The following is a 10,479-nucleotide window of genomic DNA, read 5'->3' on the forward strand; positions in this document are numbered from 1 at the left end:
GAGGGGCTGCTGTTCAGTAAGAGAGACCAGAACTGGTTGTCACAGTACTTACAGTGTCTTGCAAAAGTATTCATCCCCCTTTGTGTTTGTCCTGTTTTGCCGCATTACAAGCTGGAATTAAAATGGATTTTTGGGAGGTTAGCACCATTTGATTTACACAACATGACTATCACTTTAAAGGTGCAAATTTTTGTTTTATTGACCCCCTTTCCTATGAAACCCCTAAAAGTATAGTAGATCAGGGTTGGGTTATAAAAAATATCCCAAACTTTGAATAGCCCACGGAGCACCATTAAATCCATTATAGCAAAATGGAAAAAATATGGCGCCACTACAAACCTGACAAGAGAAGGCCGCCCACCAAAATTCACAGACCGGGCAAGGAAGGCATTTATCAGAGATGCAACAAAGACACCAAAGATAACAATAAATGAGCTGCAAAGATCCACAGTGGAGATGGGAGTATCTGTCCATAGGACCACTTTAAGCCGTACACTCCACAGAGCAGGGCTTTATGGAAGAGTGGCCAGAAAAAAGCCATTGCTGAAGAAAATACATTTGGACGTTGCTCAACAGCATGTGGCAGACTCCCCAAACACATGGAAGATGATTCTCTGGTCAAATGAGACTAAAATTGATCTTTTTAGCCATCATGGGAAATGCCATGTGTGGCACAAACCCAACACCCTGAAAACACCATTCCTACATGGTGGTGGCAGGATCATGCTGTGGGGATGTTTTTCATGTGCAGGGACAGGAAAGCTGGTCAGGACTGAAGGAAAGATGGATGGCACTAAATACAGGGCAATTCTAGAGGAAAACCTATTTGAGTCAGCCAGAGGTTTGAGACTGGGACGAAGGTTCACAGTATAGCAGGACAATGAGCCTAAACATACTGCTTAAAGCTACACTGGAGAGGTTTAAAGGGAAACATTTAAATGTCTTGGAATAGCCTAATCAAAGCCCAGACCTCAATCCAATTGAGAATCTGTGGCATAACTTGAAGATTGCTGTACACCAACACAACCCATCTAACTTGAAGGAGTTGGAGCAGTTTTGCCTTGAGGAATGGGCAAAAATCCCAGTGGATAGATATGCTAAGCTAATAGAGACATACCCCAAGAGACTTGCAGCTGTAATTGCAGCAAAAGGTGTCTCTACAAAGTATTGACTTTTTTTTTTTTTGGAGGGTCAATACCTATGCACACTCCAGATTTCTGTTTTTTTTTTTATCTTAATTATTGTTTGTGTCACAATAAATCAACAATTTGTACCTTTAAAGTGGTAGGCATGTTGTGTAAATCAAATGGTGCTAACTCTCCAAAAATCCATTTTAATTCCAGCTTGTAATGCAACAAAATAGGACAAACACCAAAGGGGATGAATACTTTTCTGATACACTGTATCTCCTGTACACTACAGGCTGCTGTTTAGAAAGAGTGAAATTTAATACTTTTTAAACTGAGACGATCCCGAAGCTGAATATGAACGAGTTTGGGACTGAATCTTTTGAACTAATTTTATTTTGTTTGTCTTTTTATTGTTTGCATTATTATTGTAACATGCCCTGTTTGACTGTTTGTGTTATTTGTCATGATGAAATGTGAAGAAACCTCTTTGAAAGCTAACACATTAAACGTGTAGTTGCTGTAAATTATTTGTTTTGGTGCTGCTTGGACACCATTATCAAGTGAGTGTTCATAAGCTAAGTCAATGTCAAAACATGTAAAAATAGATTAGCATAATGCTAAACAAAAAGTTTGGCCTGTAAGGAGTCCGACTGCACTTTGAGAGTTGGTCTTCTTTCTCTAATATAGACCATTTCATACAAATTGGGGGGGGGGGAGATGCTGGTTTACCTCTGTCTGTCTCTCCGTCCATCCGAAACACCCTTTTTCTCAGCAACCATAAATCATAGCCACTTGGTACCAAACTTCAGCTTGGGGTTCTATACCGTGTATACAGTTTTCAGGTCTGTTGCACATCAACTTCCTGTTTACTGACTGAATGCATTTACGAAACATATAGTGTGGATTTACAAAATTTTCGTAACACTTTTCTCAGCGACTACACATCACAACTGCTTGATATTTGGTACCTAGCTTCAGCTTGGGGTTCTATACCATGTATACCATTTTCAGGTCTGTCGCACATCGACTTCCTGTTTACCGACTGAATGTATTTATGAAACATATAGGGTGGATTTTGACGCTATTTCAAGAAGCAAAATGCTATTTCAAAATGACAGTTTACCAGGATGCTATTTGAAATCCCTGGGGAGAGACACTGTTCTTTACTTACTTGTTTCAGGGTTAATTATTTGTTGAAGTCAATATTCATAAGTGTCCTATTCCTTCAATTGCTTGCATTCTGATACAAGCGAGAGCGGGGAGATATGTAAGTGAGCAGTAGCTCACAGTTGATCTTGTTTTATATGTTTTGACATTGACTTAGCTTACGAACACTTGCTGGATAATGGTGTCCGAGCAGCACTGAAATGTTGTGCTTTTTTCCTTAAAAGCACTAGATTTCCGAAAGGTTTTGTTGATTTCCCTTGTTCCTGTGTGTGCATGTTAATAAATGGCAGTCAGTTGTAAAAAAATCAAGCATGTTCACAGCACAGCTGATTTGCATTTAGTCCCACCCATGAATCTCCATAAAAGGCAAAGTTTATAGGGTGCTTCAAAATGGCAACTAAAAGTGTTTCCTAAACATGTCATGCATTAAGTCTTCCAGTAACGCAGCTCAGCCACTGCAGCATGTCAGCTACTATAGATACACACTAACTCGTTTTACAGGATGCCATAACTTTTGTCATCACTAATTGTATGATTTGAATCTGGTTATTTGAGACATTTAGACATTACCAAATCTCCTTAAAAACGTAAATTTACTCGAACTCAACAGCGAAACAGAGGATGCACTGTTTTTCCCGACTAACGGGACAGCCCGTTTCTTGCATAAACACTTTAGGAATTCATTCACATCCAATTTGAGAACTAATAACTCTTGTCTTGCATGTTTAAGAGTAATGTTGATTGTCCTTGTTAAAAAAGATACATAAAATATTAAAGCAAAACACGTTAATGGTCGTTTTTAAACTTCTGGTTTTGCGATACAAAATGTGAATTGAATGAAAATATTGGTGCTAATTTATGAATAACTGTTGAATTTAGCCTCCAAAATATCTCCAATCTCTCAATTTCTGTTCAAGCAAAATGTTTTATTGAATAAATGTACTTTGCATTTGCAGCTGTCATTATATGGTGTGAAATAAACTGGAGTATTTGTATTAGTTCAGGGTTTAACCTAATGGTTATTGACTGTGATGTCTGGAAACACACAACATGTATTCAAAACTTAACGTCATATCAACCAGAATGTCAAGGACGTAGTCGCTCATCTGGCCTGCCATCAAAACAACCATGACTACCAAGACATCAAACAGAACTGAAATGTGACACTGTGAGAGAGAGGAATAACCTCCACGCCAAATTGTTTACAACAGAAAAATCAACAAAGGACTAAATTTTTCTCCCCGTGAGAAGATCTACCCACTAAACATCGATCAGAACTGAATTCGCATGATAAATGAGAAAGGAGATACAATTCTAGTCAGAAGAAAATGTGTTAAGTTGACCTAATTACTAATTTGTTAGCAAAAATTTGACAAAACAATGACCAAGTTTTGTTCCCCGAGGGAAAATTTACCCAAAACATCAATCAGAACTGAAATCGGGAGAGAACTGCGAGAGGAGATACAATTCTAATGAGACGTCCCAAAACTTGTGAAGTTGACCTAATTAGTAGTTTGTTAGCAAAAATTTGACAAAACAATGACCAAATGTTTTACAGAATGACTAGTTCTTTCAAATAAAACAATCAGAACTAAAATCCATTGAGAATTGAGGGAAGAGATATGATTTAACTGAAAATAAACAAAGTTGTAAACAAATTGTTTACAACAGGAAAATCAAGAAACAACTAAATTTTGTTCCTCAAGGACCCAAAACATTGATCAGAACTGGAATCAGATGAGAAATCAGAGAGGAGATTCTATTCTAGTGAGAGGCATGGAAAATGCGTTTATTTGGCTTAATTAGTAACTCGTTAGCAAAAAACTTGACAAAGCAACTACCAAGTTTTGTGTGGCGTGATGAGTTCTTTCAAACAAAACAATCAGAATGGAAATACGTGGCGAACTGACAGAGGAGATATGATTTAAATGAATTGTGGACGACCGACGGACGCCATGCCATAGCAACAGCTTATCAGCCTTTTGGACAGATGAGCTCATCTCATCTCATTATCTCTAGCCACTTTATCCTGTTCTACAGGGTCGCAGGCAAGCTGGAGCCTATCCCAGCTGACTACGGGCAAAAGGCGGGGTACACCCTGGACAAGTCACCAGATCATCACAGGGCTGACACATAGACAACCATTCACACTCACACCTACGGTCAATTTAGAGTCACCAGTTAACCTAACCTGCATGTCTTTGGACTGTGGGGGAAACCGGAGCACCCGGAGGAAACCCACGCGGACAACATGCAAACTCCACATAGAAAGGCCCTCGCCGGCCACGGGGCTCGAACCCGGACCTTCTTGCTGTGAGGCGACAGTGCTAACCACTACACCACCGTGTCACACCAAGGTCCAAGATGTTAGAAAAAGGGGGGACACCGTTCCACAATTATCGACATCCAGATGATTATTTATTTAAAAAAAAATCAGTATGTGGTATTAAGTTAACAAAACATAGTATTTATTTCAAATTTGTTTTACACAGACTTATTTAGTAAAAAATATCTTTTATATAAATACAACCCCGATTCCAAAAAAGTTGGGACAAAGTACAAATTGTAAATAAAAACGGAATGCAATGATGTGGAAGTTTCAAAATTCCACATTTTATTCAGAATAGAACATAGATGACATATCAAATGTTTCAACTGAGAAAATGTATCATTTAAAGAGAAAAATTAGGTGATTTTAAATTTCATGACAGCAACACATCTCAAAAAAGTTGGGACAAGGCCATGTTTACCACTGTGAGACATCCCCTTTTCTCTTTACAACAGTCTGTAAACGTCTGGGGACTGAGGAGACAAGTTGCTCAAGTTTAGGGATAGGAATGTTAACCCATTCTTGTCTAATGTAGGATTCTAGTTGCTCAACTGTCTTAGGTCTTTTTTTGTCGTATCTTCCGTTTTATGATGCGCCAAAAGTTTTCTATGGGTGAAAGATCTGGACTGCAGGCTGGCCAGTTCAGTACCCGGACCCTTCTTCTACGCAGCCATGATGCTGTAATTGATGCAGTATGTGGTTTGGCATTGTCATGTTGGAAAATGCAAAGTCTTCCCTGAAAGAGACGTCGTCTGGATGGGAGCATATGTTGCTCTAGAACCTGGATATACCTTTCAGCATTGATGGTGTCTTTCCAGATGTGTAAGCTGCCCATGCCACACGCACTAATGCAACCCCATACCATCAGAGATGCAGGCTTCTGAACTGAGCACTGATAACAACTTGGGTCGTCCTTCTCCTCTTTAGTCCGAATGACACGGCGTCCCTGATTTCCATAAAGAACTTCAAATTTTGATTCGTCTGACCACAGAACAGTTTTCCACTTTGTCACAGTCCATTTTAAATGAGCCTTGGCCCAGAGAAGACGTCTGCGCTTCTGGATCATGTTTAGATACAGCTTCTTCTTTGAACTATAGAGTTTTAGCTGACAACGGCGGATGGCACGGTGAATTGTGTTCACAGATAATCTCATCTCATTCATCTCATTATCTCTAGCCGCTTTATCCTTCTACAGGGTCGCAGGCAAGCTGGAGCCTATCCCAGCTGACTACGGGCGAAAGGCGGGGTACACCCTGGACAAGTCGCCAGGTCATCACAAGGCTGACACATAGACACAGACAACCATTCACACCTACGGTCAATTTAGAGTCACCAGTTAACCTAACCTGCATGTCTTTGGACTGTGGGGGAAACCGGAGCACCCGAAGGAAACCCACGCGGACACGGGGAGAACATGCAAACTCCGCACAGAAAGGCCCTCGCCGGCCCTGGGGCTCGAACCCAGGACCTTCTTGCTGTGAGGCGACAGCGCTAACCACTACACCACCGTGCCGCCTGTTCACAGATAATGTTCTCTGGAAATATTCCTGAGCCCATTTTGTGATTTCCAATGCAGAAGCATGCCTGTATGTGATGCAGTGCTGCCTAAGGGCCCGAAGATCACGGGCACCCAGTATGGTTTTCTGGCCTTGACCCTTACGCACAGAGATTCTTCCAGATTCTCTGAATCTTTTGATGATATTATGCACTGTAGATGATGATATGTTCAAACTCTTTGCAATTTTACACTGTCGGACTCCTTTCTGATATTGCTCCACTATTTGTCGGCGCAGAATTAGGGGGATTGGTGATCCTCTTCCTATCTTTACTTCTGAGAGCCGCTGCCACTCAAAGATGCTCTTTTTATACCCAGTCATGTTAATGACCTATTGCCAATTGACCTAATGAGTTGCAGTTTGATCCTCCAGCTGTTCCTTTTTTGTACCTTTAACTTTTCCAGCCTCTTATTGCCCCTGTCCCAACTTTTTTGAGATGTGTTGCTGTCATGAAATTTCAAATGAGCCAATATTTGGCATGAAATTTCAAAATGTCTCACTTTCAACATTTGATATGTTGTCTATGTTCTATTGTGAATACAATATCAGTTTTTGAGATTTGTAAATTATTGCTTTCCGTTTTTATTTACAACTTGTACTTTGTCCCAACTTTTTTGGAATCGGGGTTGTATATCGATGTCGGTGTGTACGTAAATGAGGAAGTAATCCTAATGTTTGTAAACAAATGAACTGATAATGTTTAACATGCATCAGAAAATCGTTTTGTTCCACTTTCTACCCGCTTTCTCAGTATTTCCGTACATAACATTTTGTTAATCATTCGTCATCAGGCACGTGCACACATAGGGCTTTAGGGGTGCTTGAGCCCCTGCCCTTTTTGCCTTGAATTAAATGTTGCCCTTTTAAAATAATAATAATAATAATCCTAATAATAAATAATACAGTCCTGTTAGAAGTTTAAAACAACAGTGGTACAAAAACTCCACGGCAATCTACCAATGTTCTTGTAATCCGGGGTGGCCGTGCGCACTGTAATCCGGGGTGGCTGTGCGTGCTGTAATCCGGGGTGGTTGTGTGCGTTGAGCTGCCACTTCTCTGTCCATTGCTGCTCCGCTCGCGTGCAGCCGGAGAGAGGGGGCGCGCGGACTGAGTGAGAGGGAAGAAGCTGCTGCGCGCGCTGCCACAATGATAACAGAGGAGACGCGACAGTGAGGCAGCTTGAACATGTGAGTTATGGGCTAACAGTTAGCCCTTTCAAACTGTATGCACATGACATTTGGGCGTTTGTAGGGCTACTGACATTTGTGCGAGTAATTTAAGTCTCTGTAGTTTAATAATCTGCTTGTTAACTGACGTGACCTGACCTGTTACTGTTCACAATCGATTGCCTCGGCCGTGCTTCGGTGTACATGCAAGTATCATATATCGTCGGGAAGCTTACATTCTTCTCTTGTGTATATATAACTAGTCGTGGAATGTTAGGCTTCTACCTTATGAGAGGAAGGACTGATTTTTATAATTTTGTCCATTAGGCTATTTACTTATTTGTTCAAAGTTCAGGTTTCACTGTTCAATGTTAAATCTTTAACAATAAAAAAGCCTAATGATGCGCAGTGTTTTATTGCTTTGCATGTCTTCCAAGCCTATGATAACGTGAGTGACAATTTTGCTGACACAAAAGAAATGGCAATTGCATATCACTTTCACCAACACAGGACACATAACTAAGTACTTACCTTCCTATTAGTACGTTAATTTTAATTCTACATTTCCATATTTTGGAAAGGACCGGGAAAAAAAAATCATCCACTTGCTGCCCTTTTTCTGACTTTGAGCCCCTGCCCCTCTATAATCCTGTGCACGTCCCTGTTCGTCATAGTTTGTATTAATTTCTAGTTTTGTCCTTTACCAATAAATGTCAACAGGAAATTGACTTTGTAACCGCATGAACATCCAGATCAAAGGTCATACATCATTCCTCGAACCAAAATATAAAATGTCTACTGATATTGTAATATGTGGTAGGTATTTACAACAAACTACAAAAAAAATCTGAGTGTAATAGAAAAATCTGAATATTTCAAGCATGTAATTTAATTCTGGTCTAATTCTATTTATTGTAATCGGATTCCACATACTCTATAAACATTCCATTCTGTTATGAATCAGAAAAAAATAATTATAAATCACAGCACTTTTATTTTTCTTTTTAAAGTACTTCATCTACTTCGACGATGTAAAAGCTCTATCCGTAACAGTTGTAAATGTCACTTAATTCCACAGGGTGTCGATAATGGTGGACACCGGTGAACGTGATCACTATTATCGACACCTCACATGACTTCTCAAATGCGCGTTTAGATACAAAATGGCGATTGTCAAATGAAAGAGGAGGAAACAAAGTAGGTTTCGACAAGGAGATCATGAAATATCGGTGAATTTGATGAGTAAAAACATGTCCATGATCTTTCCACCATGCTTATCTGCGATGATAACGTCCGGGTTTTCAGAAAAATTGCTGACTGTGCTAAAAAAAAAATTCCATCTCAGGTAATGAGCTGTGTCATCAGACGACAAGATCAAAGGGTGAGCCGGGTCTTCCGGTTGATTAATTAACCAATAATAACTGTTGTAACTGAAACTCACCTTTTGTAAATTTTTTTTTTAAATTGGTAAATCTGAAAAGGTGTCGATAATTGTAGTCACCACTCTATTATTTCACAGATTTTAACTTTTTTTTTCTTCTTTTTGTGATTGAAGCACCTTGATTCAGCAAGTGAAGGATAATGAGGAAGCTGGATTATCAGGGCGGAGTCAGGCTCTGGGGGTGGTGCTTAGCCTGTTGCTAGTGGTGCTGACCATCTGTCTGCTTGTTCTGCTGCTCCACAAGCAAGAGAGGTGGTACACACACACACACAGCTTTTCATTATTCCTGAATTTCTCTTGCTGATTAAATTCGATATGATTCTGTTTTAGGGGGCTTATATACTATATATTATATCATAAGGTGTGTGTGTGTGTGTGTGTGTATTTTTTTTTTTTAAATACAATTTTGAGACACAAATTCTCAGTGAGAATTGATGATGAACCGTATTAATGAAGCAATATACAGTCCGTAATAAAGGGACTGCAAATGTTTAAAAATGACAGATTATTTAAAAAAAATACTACAATAAAATAGAGTGGGTTGCATAAGTATTGACCCCCTTGAATGTTTTCCACATTTTGAAATGGACTTTGGGATTACATACATGTCACGAATGTACACACAATTGTCCACAATATTGAACTGGGGAAAATCAGTAAAGTTATCAGAATGATTTATTTAATTACTTATAAATTAAACCGCGTATATAATTTCGGAAAAATAAAGCCCTGTTTGCTGTGAAATTCCAAAATTACTTTTGGTCTAACGAGTTTCCATCAGAAGGATGGAACATAATTTGTTGAATGGAGACGATTGTGCGTCATTAAAGTGGGATATTTTTGGGAGATGTATACTTTGTCAGGACTTTGTCTTGGACTTCATGATACTGTTTATTTAGATTTTCAAACAAACTTTACATTCTTAAACGTTTGAATTATGTAATTAAATCAGAGGTGGACAAAGTACCCAACTTCATTACTTACGGTAAGTCAAAATACAGATCCCACTGGTCCAATGTTACGCCAATACAAGTGAAAGTTGTTCAGTCAAATTTTTACTTAAAGGTCATAGGCAATGGTTGGTGGTGAAACGTAGAATATCAACTTTATTGTCTAGAAGAACGACACAAAAAGCAAATTCAATCTTCATAGTGTCTAATTTGCATGCTAAAATTGAATAAAATGGTTAAAATATACTGTTTTGCCCAATTTCCGAAGGTTTGTTTACATCTCACTTATGTGCACTTTCACTGCCAGGGGACCATCGTCGTGACCTCATTTAAGCCAAACAGAGCGGGAGCAGTTCTGTGTTTACAGTGCTCGGCGTAAATGAGTACACCCCCCTTGAAAAGTAACATTTTAAACAATATCTCAATGAACACAAACAATTTCCAAAATGTTGACAAGACAAAGTTTAATATAACATCTGTTTAACTTATAACGTGAAAGTAAGGTTAATAATATAAGTTAGATTACACATTTTTCAGTTTTACTCAAATTAGGGTGGTGCAAAAATGAGTGCACCCCACAACAAAAACTACTACTTTGTATGGCCTCCATGATTTTTTTTTTTTAAGATATTTTTTTTGGGCTTTTTGCACCTTTATTGGATAGGACAGTGTAGAGACAGGAAATGAACGGGAGAGAGAGACGGAAAGGGATCGGGAAACGACCTCGGGCCGGAATCGAA

This window comes from Neoarius graeffei, chromosome 3 (assembly GCF_027579695.1).
Source record: "Neoarius graeffei isolate fNeoGra1 chromosome 3, fNeoGra1.pri, whole genome shotgun sequence".
NCBI classification, from domain to species: domain Eukaryota; kingdom Metazoa; phylum Chordata; class Actinopteri; order Siluriformes; family Ariidae; genus Neoarius; species Neoarius graeffei.